The following is an 18,193-nucleotide window of genomic DNA, read 5'->3' as shown; positions in this document are numbered from 1 at the left end:
AATCTTGAGTATGTTATAAAAAACTCTTTTCATTTCATTGAATTTGGATGAAAATAATATTGTCAAATGGCTACTCGAAGTGGGAATGTTAGTGAAACCTTTCTCAAACACATTTTTTGAGTTGACCAAACAAGTTTGGTAAATACCAAGCCTAATTAGGTACCCAATTTCAAATTAGGTATCTGACACTAGATCAAATACCTAATATGAAATCAGTTAACTGCAAAGTGGAAGCCAAGATTCTTTCAAGAATTCATAGCCCAACCCAAATTTTCAAAATTTTGGAGGGAAACCAAAATTTGGGAAGTGTGGCCATTATTATTATTAAATATTATTATTACATATGATTATGATTATGATTATTACTATATTATTATTATATATAGCGATATATATGATTATTATGATTATTATATAGTAATATATAAAATTATTATTATGATTATTATTATTAAATATAATATAGTAATAAATATGATTATTATTATAACTAAACATAATATAATAATATATATGATTATTATTATTAAATATAATATAGTAATATATTATTATTATATTAAAATATACAGTATTATATTATTATTAAATATAATATTGTCATGAAATGCATCAAAAGGGGTCATAAATTAACCTATGACCCCTTTCGACGCATTTAACCCAACCAAATGGGTCCTTAGGGGTCCTAAGGCCCTTAGGGACATATGTTGTCATGAAATGTATCGAAAGGGGTCATAGGTTAACCTATGAACCTATGACCCTTTTTTATGCATTTGAACCAACAAAATGGGTCCCTAGGGGTCGTAGGGCCTCTCAGGACATATATTGTCATGAAATGCATCAAAAGGGGTTATAGGTTAATGTATGACCCCTTTTGGTGTATTTGCAACAAACAAAAAGGTCCCTAGGGCTCCTAGGGACGTGTTTTCATGAAATGCATCGAAAGAGGTCATAGGTTAACGTATGACCCATTTTAACACATTCAAACCAACCAAATGGGTCCCTAGGGGTCTTAGGGCCCCTAGGGACATTTACTATCATAAAATGCATCAAAAAACCTATGACCCATTTCAATGTATTCGAACCAACCAAATGGGTCCCTAGGGGTCCAAGGGCTCTTAGGGACATATGTTGTCATGAAATACATTGAAGGGATCATAGGTTAACCTATGATCACTTTAGATGCATTCAAACCAACCAAATTGGTCCCTAGGGGTCCTAGGGCCCCTAAGGACATATGTTGTCATGAAATGTGTCGAAAGGGGGTCATAGGTTAAATTATGACCCCTTTCGATGCATTTGAATCAATGAAAGTAGTCCCTAGAGGTCCTAGGGCCCCTAGGGACATACGCTATCATGAAATGCATCAAAAGGGGTCATAGGTTAACTTATAACACCTTTCGACGCATTCAAAATAACCAAACAGGTCTCTACATGTCCTATAGCCCCTAGAGACATATGTTGTCATGAAATACATCTAGAGAGGTCATAGATTATCATGTGACCCCTTTAGTCACATTCAAACCAACCAAATGGGTCACTAGGGGTCCCCTTTCAATGCATTTGATCCAACCAAATAGTTCCCTATGGATCCTAGGGCCCCTAGGGACATATTTTGTCATGAAATACATCGAAAGGGATCATAGGTTAACCTACGACCCCATTTGATGCCCCTAAGGGTCCCAGGGCTCCTAGGGACATATGTTGTCATGAAATGCATTGAAAGGGGTCATAGGTTATCATATGACCCCTTTCGAAGCACTCAAAATAATCAAATAGGTCCCTAGTGGTCCTAGGGCCCCTAGGGACATATTTTGTCATCAAATGCATTGAAAGGGATCATAGGTTAACCTATGATCCCTTTTAACTAATTTTAACCAACCAAATAGGTCCCTAGGGGTCCTAGGGCCCCTGGGGACATATGTTGTCATGGAATGCATCGAAAGGGGTCATAGGTTAACCTATGACTCCTTTCAACATCCCTAGGGGTCCTAGGGCCCCTACGGACATATGTTGTGATGAAACATATTGAAAGGGGTCATAGGTTATTATATGATCCCTTTTGATGCATTCAAAACACCCAAATAGGTCCTTAGGGGTCGTAGGGCCCCTAAGGACATATGTTATCATGAAATGCATCGAAAGGGGTCATAGGTTAACCTATGACCCCTTTTGACGCATTTGAAACAACCAAATAGATCCCTAGGGGTCCTAGGGCCCCTAGGGACATATGTTGTGATGAAATGCATCAAAATGGGTCATCAGTTATCGTATGACCCCTTTTAATACATTCAAAACAACAAAATAGGTCCTTAGGGGTCCTAGGGCCCCTAGGGACATATGTTGTCTTGAAATGTGTCGAAATGGGTCATAATTTATCTTATGGCCCCTTTTGACACATTCAAAACAACCAAATAGGTCCCTGGGGATCCTAAGGCCCCTACGAACATATGCTTTCATGAAATGGACACATTCAAACCAACCATATGGGATCATAGGGGTCTTAGGGTCCCTAGGGACATATGTTACCAAATGGGCCCCTAGGGATTTTTTTTCATGAAATGCATTGAAAGGGGTCATAGGTTAAGCTATGACCCCTTATGATGCATTCTAACCAACCAAATAGGTCCCTAGAGGTCCTAGGGCCCCTAGGGACATATGTTGTCATGAAATGCATCGAAAGGGGTCATAGGTTAACCTATAACCCCTTTCAATGCATTTGAACCAACCAAATAGGTCCCTAAGGGTCCTCAGTCCCCTAGGGACATATTTTGTCATGAAATGCATTGAAAGCCTTTCAACATCCTTAGGCATCTTAGGGCCCCTAGGGACATTTGTTGTGATGGAATGCATCGAAAAGGGTCATAGGTTATCATATGACCCCTTTCAATGCATTCAAAACAACCAATTAGGTCCCTAGGGTTCTAGGGCCCCTAGAGACATATGTTGACCTATTGGGTTGTTTCAAATGTGTCGAAAGGGATCATAGGTTAACCTATGACCCCTTTTGATGCATTTGAAACAACCCAATAGGTCCCTAGTGGTCCTAGCACCCCTATAAATATATGTTGTCATGAAATATGTCAAAAGGGGTCATAGGTTATCATATGACCCCTTTTGATGCATTTGAAACAACCAAATAGGTCCTTAGGGGTTGTAGAGCCCCTAGGGACATATGTTGTAATGAAATGCATCAAAAGCATTGATAAGTTAACCTATGACCCCTTTCGATGCATTTGAAACAACCATCTAGTTCCCTAGGGGTCCTAGGGTCCCTAGGGACATATGTTGTCATGAAATGCATCAGAAGGGGTCATAGGTTAACATATGACCCCTTTCAATGCATTTTAACCAACCAAATGGATCCCTAGAGGTCTTAGGGCCCCTAGGGACATATGTTGTCATAAAATGCATCAAAATGGGTCATAGGTTAACCTATGATACCTTTTGATGCATTCTAACCAACCAAATAAGTCCTTAGGGGTCCTAGGGCCCGTAGGGACATATTTTGTCATGAAATGCATTGAATGGGGTCATAGGTTATCATATAATCCTTTTTGATGCATTCAAAACAACCAAATAGGTCCCTAGGGTTCCTAGGGCCCCTAGGGACATATGTTGTCATGAAATGCATTAAAAGGGGTCATAGGTTAACCTATGACTGCTTTCGACATATTCAAACAAACTAAATGGGTCCCTAGGGGTCCTAGGGCCCCTAGGGACATATGTTGTCATGAAATGCATCAAAAGGGGTCATAGGTTAACCTATAACTCCTTTCAATGTCCCTAGGAGTCCTCGGGCTCCTAGGGACATATGTTGTCATGAAATGCATTGAAAGGGGTCATAGGTTATCATATGACCCCTTCCGACACATTAGAAGCAACCAAATAGGTCCCTAGGGGTCCTAGGGCCCCTAGGGACATATGTTGTCATGAAATGTGTCGAAAGGGGTCATAGGTTAACCTATGACCCCTTTCAACACATTTGAAATGTTCAACCATGGCATTTTTGGAATTCTCATCTTTTGAACCATGGCATAAATCACAGTCTGATGGATCGTGTGAAGAAGTTGTGCAAAAAGAACTACAAGCTCAACAAGGAGAAAAGTTTAAATGTCTCTCCCATGGTAAAAAAGCTAAACAATCTGATATTAGATGAAGAGGTGGGTAGAATTCCTATGGAATCATAGAAGATTAGTGATGTTGATTGGGAAGATATTTTCATGATTACCGACCTACCAAAGACAAGTTCCTAGCCACAAAAACCCTACTATTTCAAGTAAATATTTGTTCCTCATTTTACTAAATTTTTGGAGATATTGAGAAAAGTGAGAGGACAGAAAATAATATTCTATTTATGCTTTTGGGTAAGATTGTTTATGATTTTTTTAGTGTCAAAATATTTTGGATCATATTCAATGATCCATCATCAGGATAAGAGAACTAAGAATGTAGATTACTCTTAGCTCTCTTATCATGAGGATAGATCATTGAGTATGATCTAAAAAGTTTTGATGTTAAAAGATAACACACACACCTAGAAGCATAAATAGAATATTATAAATTGTAGAAATCTGATATCACATTCCTAGAAATCATTAGAGTTTCACATTTAAATTTCATAAGATGGCATAAAATTGGAATCTATAGATGTTTTGAGAACCTAATTAATGGGTTTTTATTCATATGTAGGGAAACCATGGAGGAATTTCAGCAAGAAATCTACACACTTGTAGAGAGACTACTAGAGATAATAAGCTTGAACTTGGGGATGGAGAAGAGTTACATAAAAGAGGTATTTATAGGAGGATAGAACCCATTGTTTGGGACCAAGGTGAGCCACTATCCACCATGTTCAAGACCAAATATTATAGATGGTCTAAGAGCTCACACAGATGCAGGTGGCCTCATTCTTCTCTTCCAAGATGATGAGGTCCCCAGGCTTCAAAAATTAAACATTTTTTCATTACACCCACTCACTATACATTTCTAATCAACCAAAACATTGAAATCTTCTACAGATCCAATGCAAATAGATACTGGATCCACCATTAAACCTCATTTGAAATCAATTTCTTATACACTATTTTAGTCAATCCAAATCAATCACCAATTATAGATAACATCCTCAAAAAATTAATACAGACATGAGATTTGCAATGTCCAATCTCATCTAGAAAAATTCACATTAAAATTCTTATTCATTGGACTTGTCATCAATGCCATATTTAACTTTTAAAAAAATAGAGCATCTACAACAATAACCTCTTTTAAAATTCAACAATACAATTTTTTTAATTCAAAATTCTTTTTCTAAATATAAAACTCTATTTTAAAATTCAACAGTACAATTTTTTAAATTTGGAATGCTTTTCCTAAATATCAGTTCTCTCTCATCTACTAAGTAAGAATAGTTAAAATTATAATAATATAGTTTAATAATCATATATATTAATATATTATATTTATAGGTCATAATAATAATAATACAAACAATATATAATATTATAATCATATATAATATCCTATTAAATATTGTAATAATAATAATATATACATATATATATATATATATATATATATATATATATAATCTTATTAATAATCATAATGATAATGATAATAGTAGTAATAATAATAATAATAAATATTACTATATTATATTGAATAATTATTATTATAAAAATCATAATAATAATGATAATCATATACATTACTATATTATATTTAATAATAATAATCATAATAATAATTATATAGAAATATTATATTTAATAAAATACTAATATATAATAACATTTGTACAAATTTGTTCACATTGCCCACACTTTCCAATTTTTGACTTCCCTCCAAAATTTGGGCATCCATTTCAGTACTCAAAATACTGGCATGCTTTTTCCAAAACATTCTCTATCACTACAAACCGAACAATCATAGTTTTTGGGGGCCATTTTCATGGATTTTGAGAAAAATGATTTCTTGGGGCCTATACGATCAAAAAAAGGTTCTATAATGTATGATTAGGTGTCTAATATTGTTTTATGAATGGGAAGTAGTAGTCATCAAAAGGCTAAACACAAAAGGAAGGTATCAAATGAAGACATTGCAGCATATAGGGAAAGGGACAAGGTAAATCACTGAAGGAAGAGACAAGGTATGTTAAATGTGAGTCAAGTTGACAATGTATTGATCGAAGGTGAAACCATAGAGTCAAATAATGAATATGTATAGTTGGGGAATGAAAATGCACCAAGTGATAATGATAATACTAGGATTGAAAATTTAGAGAGCAAAAATTTGGAGAATGAAATTTTACTAGTTCATAATGTAAATTGCATGATTGACCATGTTGAAAATGACAATGCATAAGAATGTTACATATCTCCTAATCATAATTGACATTAAGGTTCTAGAACACCAAAATGGATTATTGAAATTGCTAAAATGATTATTACCAATTTGGAAGGGAAAAAATCAGAAAGAACCATTTAGTTATGGGCTTCAAGACTATATGAGATTTTTTTCAACAACAAGATAGTGGTGAAGCAATGTCAACTTTTTATGTACTTATTAAAGATTCAAAAGATGAGATCTATGCTTTCCAAATTGAAGATTCATGTCAATAAAAAATTGGAAAGAAATTTCAGTATTGTGAAGAATCTTTTCAGTGCCCTCAATAGCATTAGGGAAAATAGTAGGGAGAAGGATAAGAGAAATGCTCGAAGGGTTATTACAACCTCTTTGGCAAGTCATCATTTCAAAAAGGGTAGATATATGAGAAAAACTTGTATTGGCTTGAACCTAAATCATACTACTTTGAGAAGAGCACTTAGTAAATGAGAGAGAATTTATGATCCTCTTCAAAATGAAACATGAACTTTTGGTGGGAGACTTCCATGTTTTGATAAGAAGCTATCCAATGATGTGAAGGAAGAAATTACATAGTTTTGGCACTCTAGTTGAATAGTATCACCCAATGCTAAAGACGTGTTAAAGTTGAGAATTGGCATTAGAGACTACACACCACATCCTAAACATTATTTGGTGGTAAGTCAAACTATGTTGTTCAAAGAATTAAAAAAGTCATCCAAGATTGCATTTATCACAAATGGATTTTGAATCTTTGAAGTCATTTAATTATGTGCCAATTAAAATTCAAAATACATGTTGTTGTAAATATCATGTCGAGTTTTCTAAGCACCATTAACTATTACACTCTATCCATTCTACTTTGCATAGTAAAGAAATGTTGGAGAATCGTGGTGCTACTAGGCTTCCAAAATTATCAAGAGACTTGCTAGATCAATTTTTATGTTGTAGAGTTGATGGTTGTTTCTTTTATAGAAATGCTTTCTTAAATGACAAGTGTTCAGAATGTGGTGGCTTATCCAAGTTTGACACATGTTTCCATCAGGGATACAAACAAGATCTTGGAAAGAAAATAGTAAAAAAATGGTATATGAATGGAAAAATGCACATTGAAGAGTGGGGTGAGGTCTTTAGATGTGAATAGGTTGCAAAAGAAATCAATCTGGCTAGTTTTATTTCAGATTTCAAGACAAGTTTTTTCTACAAGTATGGAAGACATACTCACAGGTCTCAGTGGTGTGATCAATAATTTAGAATGTGGAAGGAGATTTTTCCCATTGGCACTATTATATCAGTTGTTGGTAGCCTCAAAATGAGAAACAATCTCAGTATTAAAACTCCATTCAGATTGCTATTTTTGTCCACATGACATATAGACATGCTCCTGATAGTGCAGAAGATAATCAAAAGGTTATTAGAGAGCACCATTTTTATATGAATGATGATAGATCTCACTCTCACGAGTTTGTGCAAATTTTTTTGAGAATTATTTTGATTTCTTACATAAGCATTACATTTCTATAGATAGACATATGATTTGGTTAGATAATTGCATAGGTCAATTCAAGAACGCTCACATGTTTTATTGTTTGTGTAGGATGCACGTATAGAGGGGGTGCCTGATATTTGGATTTTTTTGAGTCCAACCATGGGAAAGGGGAACATGATGGAGCAGGGGCATGTGTGAAGAGAGCTCTAGTTAAGGAGCAACCGAAGATTTTAGGAGTAGAGCTTTGTGATGCTCGTAGTATTGTTAATTGGTGTAGTTCAGTATTATCACTAGGGGCACTCTTGGTTTAGTAGTATGCAGGTTCTTTTGGGTGGTTGAGGAAGGGTCCATATGTGATAGATCAAATTGTGCTATAGTGAAAAGCTCATCAAAAACACATTCATTCTAGAGCTTTGATTCTAGTACATGGACCATTTGGACACAATAGCTAGCTTGCTTTTGTCCTAATTGTTTTCAACATGATTGAGATCACTATGAGTCAATTAAGTGGGTGGAGACATGGGCTCCATATTCTCTTACTCCATATTCTATCATGACATCTATCAAAAATGATGACATGGAAAGTTCACTTGAGCATAACCATCTATCAGATCTTCTTCAGCCAGGACATGTCTTTGCATTGGTTGCACCACAAGGGAATGATGGGAAATCAAATTATTGGTTAGCACATTGTGTAAGAGGTAAACAAAAGCTTGCATAATTGATCAAAAATGATGATGGATTCACATACCCTACTAGTTCAGTGGTTGTTGTTAGAACATGGCTATGGACATCCATGCTTAGAAGGAATGGAATTCCTGCATTCGAAGACTATCATAAGAACAAAAAAATTCCATATATTTACATATTATTATAGCAACAAATGTGAATTTTTTGAAGCATTAAAGAAGACCAAAAGTAAAAGAACATTTTACCATTACTAATGTTGATCATGAAGCCCTATTGGAGATCCTAAAATAGAGAGAGGACCCTACTGGAATGCTCGAATAAGTATATTTACTTCTTATGTTATTTTGTTCATAATGATTTGATGAATCAATGACTATATTGTTTAATACAATAAGTTACTAATATTTTTTATGATATTGGAATGTAGGTACATCATGAAGAGTAGTCATGCATGAAGATAAAAAACTAAATAGGTGTAGAATGAAGAAAAACCTATTCTATTTTTGACACTGTGATTTTTTACACTACTTTGTTTGACACTATGATTTTTGGTAGTTTGGTATTAATGTAATAATGATGAAACACTTGAGATATTGTAAATGTAAACTTGTTGATTTAATATAATAAACAAAGATGATTTTACTTAATGCAATTTATGTGGAGGGACCTAAAAAATGATGATTTTAATACATCCTAACACAAAATTTGCATTGTGCTCAATGCCAAAAACTTGAGAGAGGTAAAAAATAATGTTTTTACTTAATATTAACCCTAGTGACACCCTTGTTCCAGACACTTGGAGCCTCCATCATTTGTGGCCACTTTGTATCGAAAAGTCTCCAAAGTGCTCTAAATGCTTTTTGAGATTGATCTTCCAAGGGTTGTAACTCAAAGCTCATGAGGGCTATTAAAATATTGTCAAATGTTGCAAGATGGTCATGTTGAGGCCTAAAATAACCTATCTCATTTTTGAGACTTCACATTCCATTTAGATTCGGCATAGCGATCTCACATGTTGCCAAAACTTGTAGTGTGCCTTAGTTCATAGGTGCATCATAATGTAAATTTGAATCTATTGATCTTGGCATTGAATAGTTAGTGCCATTAGCTCTATATGGGTAGGTGAACCCTAGTGACACCCTTTTTCTAGCCATAGAGATCATCCATCCTTCAAAAGCACCCCATATCGAAGAGTCTCCAAGGTGCTCTAAGTGTGTTTCAAGGTTGACCTTCTGAGGGTCATAACTCTGAGCTCATGAGGGCTATTGATGAAACATTGAATACTATAGGATGGCCATGCCAAGGCCTAAAATAACCTATCTCATTTTTAAGAGTTCACATTTCATTTGGATTCAGCACAGTGATCTCACTCGATGCCAAAACTCATAGTGTACCTTAGTTCATAGGTGCATAACATCATAATTTTGAAACTACTGATCTTGGCATCAAATCATCAGTTCCATTAGCTTTGGATGGGTGGGTGAACCCTAGTGACATGATTTTTTTGATCATGGAGAGCATCCATCATTTGTGACCACTCTATACTGAAGTGATTCCATGATGCTCTAAGTGTGTTTCAAGTTTGATATTTTGAGGGTCATAACTCAAAGCTCATGAGGACTATCGATGAAATGTTCAATACTATAGGACAGTCATGTTGAGGCCTAAAATAATCTATCTCATTTTTGAGATATCGCATTCTATCTGGATTCTACACAATGATCTCGCTCGATTCCAAAACTCATAGTATGTCTCAGTTCATAGGTGCATCACAATGTAGCTTTGAAATCCCTAGTCTTGACATTGAATCGTCAGTGCCATTAGCTTCAGATGGGTGGGTGAACCCTAGTTACAACCTTGTTTTGACTATAAAGAGCCTCCATCATTCACAACCACCTCATCCCAAAGAGTCTCCAAGGTACTCTAAGTGTGTTTTGAGCTTGATCTTTTGAGGGTCATAACTCGGAGCTCATGGGGGCTATTAATGAATTATTAAATGCTACAGGATGGTCATCTCGAGGCCTAAAATAACCTATCATCCTGAGGCCTAAAATAACCTATCTTATTTTTGAGAGATCACATTCTGTTTGGGTTCAGTACAATGATGTCGCTCGATGCCAAAACTCACAATGTGCCTCAGTTCATAGATGCATCACAATATAACTTTGAAACCACTTATCTTGACATCGATTCATTAGTGCATTAGCTCCAAATGGGTGGAAGAAACCTAGTGACAACCTTGTTTTTTCCATGGAGAGCCTCCATCTTTCATGGCCACCCCATAGTGAAGAGTCTCCAAAGTGCTCTAAGTGCATTTTGAGGTTGATCTTCCAAGGGTCATAACTTGGAGTTCATGGGGACTATTGACGAAATGTTGAATGTTACAAGATGTTCATGTCAAGGCCTACAATAACCTATCTCATTTCCAAGAGTGCATTTGGGTAGGTGAACCATAGTGACATCTTAAGGGATTGCAAAGATTATTTCAAATTAAACATATATAATAGCATTTCAAATTAAAAACTGCATCAAAATTTTGTAATAAAGGTTGTTAAAATGTTATTCAAAAATTATTGCATTTGAATAATATATCACAAACATGATCAAAATGAATGATATTCCATAATCATGATGAATACACATGATCCATGATAAATTGAACAATACTATATTAAAGTAATATGTATATCATTGTGCACATAAATGACAAAAATATATATCAAAATACATGTATCCATAGACAAATTATGTAAATATATATCAAAATACATAGATCCATAAACAAAATGTGGTTGATCATGCCATCAGAATGTTTATAATATCAATGTTTCTATATACAATGTGGCATATGCCATCTCAAAATGTCTCATGACGCATCCTATGACAACTATACTATCCTATGCTATCGGTAGATGATCAAATTCAACCTTTTCACTACATTAGGTGGATCAGATGCCTTCTACATAAACAAGAAAGGAAAACCTAGAGTTAGACTACTAAATTTATATGATTCTATGTATCTAACATTGAATTACTCAAATGCATAATGATCTTTTTTTAATGAAGATGTATAGTATTAAACTTTCATCATAAATAGCTCTGTCATCAACCTCCTACACTAGTCAGGAGTCCTTTCATATGTCCTCTACTAATTGTGGCCTATGAATGTTCAAATATGTTTGTCAGATGAATCTACAACTTAAAATATACCATTATAATTCATAGCATGCTAAATTTAAAGCATATAGTCAACAATTCAAACTACAACTTACCTGTGTCGACTCCTCCTCTAGATATAATGGCTACATCAGTAAAGATACAAAACTCTAACATCCAATCTCTTGTGCACTAAGTCTTTCCTCTAAGATACAAATTACTATTTTTTAATACCACAGAAATTAATTTTGAATTTATTTATAAAAATAAGGAAAATAAAGAATAAATGATACTTATACATATAATGGGACTCTCACTCTCAATGGAACACTAGAGGGTCTGTGATGTGGAATCTACCTAGACTCATCACTAGTAGCCATGCCCTATACAATAAAGAATGTAATTAAATTTCACTACCACAAACATTTTACAAGAATGTATCGATATTTAATCATTTTAAAAGCACCTAATTAACTTTTCCTTGTCAATGGGTTGTACCTCATCCCCTGCACTCTGTCCCCCACTAATAGGTGATATCTGCAAGAGGAAAGAAAGATTAGAAACCATGTATGCTCCAATATCAAATAGAAAAATAATTAGAACACAACATAATATACTATAGATGTCTCAAGGCCAAATGGAATAGTTGAGAGTGTGATATTAGCAACCTGTTTGAGCTCCTCCTCAGTCATCAACTAAACATGAATGAAGATCACATACATGTATATGTCAGTATGGGTTAAAAATTAAAATTACTCTATTATAAAGATTAACTTTAAATCACATATGTTGTAACAAAAAAATAAATAATCATACTAACATAGAAGGATTCCATACCTCTGTATGCCCCTCCTCTCTCACGTAAGGGTGTGTAGCCTCTGTACATACATTTGTTGTATCCTTCTCAAATACAAACTGATACTTAGAAAGATCAACTATGTGACCCAGACAAATATTCTTGCACATTATCAAAGTATGGGGCACACAAACATGTGATGAGTTCACTAATAATGGACTTGCACTAGCATCATCAACATGGGGATGCAACATTGACCTAGCCTAGCATATCATAGGCTACTCAATCTATGGATGGCTTTAATAGTCTAAAATATAGCCTCTATAATGATATCAGGATGTTGCACTGAAGGAAGGGGGGAGACATCAGTAGGGGGGACAAAAGTGCCAGCTTTCTTTAGCTAGGTAAAGGGTATATCCTGAGGAACTCCTCCTCCTACACCCATGTTGGGCCTCATGCTCCAATAGTTCACCTTGAGGCCCAACACAAATTTGACATACAATTTTCTAATGAAATAAAATGAAACCTCTAAATTTATGTGTGGAGGGATGTCAAAAACCATCCACCAACAATCCCAAAAGTTTGCACACATAGCCTCATTTGTGCACCATTTAATTGATAGTTTGGGCTTTGTGTGTTCTACTTGTTTAACAATTTTTGGGTCTACATAAAGGCTAACCATATCATCTTTAGTTATATTTAGTGCCACAACCTCATCATAGTCAAACCCATCATCAATCATGGCATACATTTGGTCATGCCAGTGAAAAGCAACATTTTGTTCATTAGTAAGTGTTTCAATGTTATCCACTATTGTGTTTAACATGGATAACATGGAGGCCAATGTAAGTATAATGTTATATGTGGTTCACAAAACCCTCAGTTTGACAAGATTTTCAAATATCAAATCTTCAATTCAAGGAGGGTTTTGAGGGGGTAGGGGATCATTTGGTGGATAGTTCTAAGGAGGTACTGAATCATTTGGTGGAGGGTTATGAGGAACATTGTTTCCTACCTTAGTATCATCATTTGGGTCAGTGATATGTATTAATTTGAAAAACATAATTTCAATTAAAAAAACCTAATTTTTAACAAATTCAATTAAAAATAACTAATTTATAATAATATTCATTCAAAACACAATAAAAAAACAAAACAAAAAAAATTGACCCTTATCATATACCCATTTCAAAATTTGATACCTGAATGGATGTCAAGACTCAAGCCAAAAAAAAATGCAATGTAAAAAGAGCTCTCGGGTTTTTTTTTAAAAATCTATGTTACATGTTTTGGGTATCTAATTTAATAATGGATACCCAATATGAAATTGGATACCTGATATAATATCAGGTATCTGATATGAAATCAGATACCCAATTACTGATCAGATACCTGAAAAGGCTTGGTACTAACTTTTTAACTTTGGTATTAGGATGGGCAAAAAAAAAGTTAGAGCAGATTTTGAAATGCTTTTACACATTTTCAAACTCCATTTTTTTCATATCACCACTTTTTGGCACACTATGATCCTGCACACACCCAAAAGGTCATCATTTTTAAACCACATTTATTCCATTCTAAAGGGAATCCTTTTAGGTTTAGCAAACATTTATATGGTCAAACTTATAGGGATGTGATCTGAGCCCAAGTACGAAAGGGTTTATGTTGTTAATTTAGAAATTGAAGTTTGAAGGTTGCCACTATAAAAGAATTGATCAAGCTTTTCAGCCACATGGAAATCCCTTGTCTTTTATTATTCTAGGTGAATACATTATCGATGGATGAGATTTCCATGAGTGCATTTTTTTGGATCCACAGATTGAAATCAATTATAGGTTGTGGTAATTTTCTTGAGCCTCAAAGTTTTTCTTGTAAGGAAGTTATAGCATTAAAATCTCTCCTAATATGAAAAGGTTATGGTCATTTTGGATGTGCATACTGATGTCATTCCAAATTATTATCTTTTCAATATTACATGTAGGTCCATGTAAGAATTTGGTATAGCTCTGATACCATATAAGAATTTTCCCAAGACAATAATGCAACACCAAGCTCAGTAAGACTAATGATGATCAAATGAGAATCTCAATAATTATCAAAATGATAATGGATATCCAATGAATACACACTAGAAGTGTCTATATATAAAGGCATCTAGAATGACTAGGAGTCAGCAAAGAGATAAATACCACAACCAAGCACATGTCCACCAAGAGTGGATTATCCTCCATTATGCATGAATGTATGTGCAACAATGAGAGGATAAGAATACCAAGGTGTATCTCATAAAGTGATGTTGTAGACAGCATTTGCACAAATAAGTTGCTAACTCTTGTGTTGTCAACAATACAAATAATATGACTATGCATACTCCTAGGTGTCTACATGAAAACTAGTATGCTAATGCATTAACCTAAGTAAACTTAAGTAAAGTGTAAATAGTAAATACTTATTTACACCGACACCCTCCCTTAAGTGCAACTTCAATAAATGCACCTAAGCTCACATAAGCTAGAGAAAAATGCCTAATGGGTCCTAGCTACTAGACCATGTTAGGTACCCATGTACAAAGGAAATACTCTACATAAAATGTGATGGAATGCAATGTAATCTCTTTGAAAATGGAGAAAGAGGAAAAACCTCATTGGAAAAACCCTCCCCCAAAAAGAGAGATAAGTACAATAAAGAAGAGAAGAGTCATGTGACCCCCCTAGTGAAAAATCTCGCAACCCCAAGAGATCTCACAAACAAAGATACTTCACCTTACTGAAGGGCTTGGTGAAAATATCTACAATATGTTGTTTAGTGGGACAATACTACAATTCAATAACTTGCTCATGAATCAACTCTCCGATGTAGTGCATATGAACCTCAATGCATTTTGTGCATTGATGCTACACTGGATGTTTTGATATTTAAATGGCACTCTGATTCTCACAATGTATGACTATGGGTCTATGTCAAAACCAAACTCCTTCAGAATATTTTGTAACCAAATAGCTTATGTAGCTGTAGTGATAGCTCCTCGATACTCAACCTCAATAGATGAAAGAGAAATAGTTTTATGCTTTTTACTTCTGTTGCCAAGAAATGGGGATGAAACCAAGATGAAACATGTATCCTAAAGTGATTTTGGGAGAATCAAGATCCCTTGCATAGTCTAAGTCTTTATAACTCACTAATTATAGTCTAGTAATAGTTGCATAGCATATCCCACATCTATGTGTACCCTAGATATAGTGTAAGATGTGTTTGGATACCTTCTAGTGAAGTTCATGTGGCTCTTGCATGAACAAAATGAGACTTCCAACCAACTGTCTATACAAAGTAGCATCAACAAGTGGAGTGGAACACTTTTCTTCTAACTTAACACCTAAAAGACATGGAGTAGATGTAGCCTTGTAGTCACTCATGTGAAATTGAGCAAGTAGATCAAAAGCATACTTGGGTTGTGATAATGTGATCCCTGATGAAGAATGTTGTATCTCAATTCCAAGGAAACAATGAAGTAGACCCAAGTCTGTCATGGAAAATCTATCCTACAAAGTAGAATTTACACTATCAATGATGGATGTTGTACTCCTTGTAATGATCAAGTCATGAACATAAAGCACAAGTAGTAAGTGAGAATCATCTCAATGAAGAATGTAGACATTTGGATCTAAATGACATCTGGTGAACCTTCCCGAGAGAAGGAAAGAATCCATCTTGGCATACCAAGCTCTTGGAGCTTGTTTTAGTCCATAGATAGAATTTTTCAACTTGCAAACTAAAGTAGAATCCTGAATGAAACCTTGTGGCTACTTCATTTAAATCTCCTCATAAAGATCGCCATTCAAGAATGTACTTGTTACATCCATTTGATGAACAACCCATCTCTAAGCTAAAGTTATAAATGGTGTCAAACATTAGCTACTGGTGCAAAGGTCTCAACATAGTCAATATCTTGCACCTAAGAGAAACCTTTAGCAACAAGTCTAGCCTTATACTTATCCACACTTCCATATGCCACAAACTTGGTTTGATAGATCCACTTACACTAAACCAATTTTCTTCCATTAGGAAGAGAGACTAAGTCCCATGTGTTATTTCTCATAAGAGAATTGTATTCTTCCTCCATTGCTTTATCCTATTCTAGAATTCTTGAAGCTTCTTTGAATGATTTAGGATTGGAAGTAGCTTCACTATAAGCATGCGGGAGTGAGTTGTGTTGTGATCTTGTCCTCCTAGTATCTAAAGGATTCCCTACCAATGGTCCTACCACATCTAATGTTTGTTGAGCCCATTTTGGTCTAGTGGAAGAAGATGTAGAAGAGAAGGGATTTCCTCAACTTCATCTATCTGTTGCCTTTATTTGGGTCATGGATGATCATCTTTCAAGTCACTATCATCGTTGTCAGTCTCTTCAATGAAGGAGGAAGAAGGAGGAGTTAAAGGAGTAAAGCTTGGAAAAATTTCTTCAAAGTGTACACTCCTCTCATAGAAAATTTCATGTGTCTTTGGATCCATCAATTTGTAGGCTTTATGAGAGTTTGCATAACCAAGAAAGATTCAAGGTTTACTTTGAGGATCCAATGCCTTGCATTTCTATGGAGGAATTCATACCCATTTTGGAAAACCAAAGGCTCTAAAGTTCTTTATAGTAGGTGTCCTTCCATTCCAAGCTTCAAAAGGAATTAAACCATCCAAAGCTTTATGAGGACTTTTATTCTAGATGTAGTTTGCACAATTCATTACTTTAGCCCAAAAAACTTGATCAAGAGACTTATGTAGTAGCATGCAAGTGGTCATCTCCTTGAGAGTTTTGTTCATCCTTTTTGCAACACTATTTTTTTGTCGAGTGTATGGTGTTGAATGCTAAAGGTCAATTCCCTCTTGAGTAAAAAAGTCTATAAGTCTTGAGTTCACATACTCCCTTCCATTATCTATTCAAAGAACCTTGATGGATTTCTTTGAATTCTTTTCTACTTGATTCTTGAAGGTGAGAAATCATTCAAAAACTTCACTCTTATGAGCCATGAAGAATACCCAAGTATACTGGGAATAGTCATCAATGAATGTGAGTGCATAGTGAGACTTTCCAAATTATGGCACTAGAAATGGGCTTGCCACACCACTATGAACTAGATCAAGAACACTTTGTGCTCTCCAAGACTTCTCCTTGTCAAACATTTTTTTTGGATGCTTCCCAAGTGTGTAACTTGAACAAACACCATATAAGAACTAGACTCTAGGTAGACCATGAACCATGTTCTTGCTACTAAGTTGTTGAAGATACCTATAGTTGAGATGTCCAAACATCTCATGCCACAATTTTCTTTCTATATTCGAATGCATTGACAAGGCTTGTGCATTGGATTTAGGCACAAAGGAAGAGAAAGTGTAAAGCCTTGAATCATGTTTAGCGTCACCTATTGCAACCATAGAATCATCTTTGATACTTTTCATGACAACTAAATCTAGAAGAAATTCAACCTTATTTCCACCTCCATAGTGAGTGATTTGGTAGACAAAAGAAGATTGGAGGTAAGATTAGGAACATAGAGAACATCCTTGAATGCTCCACTTTCCATCTCAACTTCACCTTTTCCTTCAACTTCTACTTTAGTATCATCCCTTACAAAGATGTGAGGTACCTCTAAAGGTGTCATTGAAGAAAAATCTCTCTTTGAAGCCCCCATGTAATGTGTGGT

This window comes from Cupressus sempervirens, chromosome 2, assembly GCF_028749045.1.
Source record: "Cupressus sempervirens isolate cs-2001-9-10 chromosome 2, ASM2874904v1, whole genome shotgun sequence".
Taxonomy (NCBI): Eukaryota; Viridiplantae; Streptophyta; class Pinopsida; order Cupressales; family Cupressaceae; genus Cupressus; species Cupressus sempervirens.
This window is presented reverse-complemented; position numbering follows the sequence as displayed.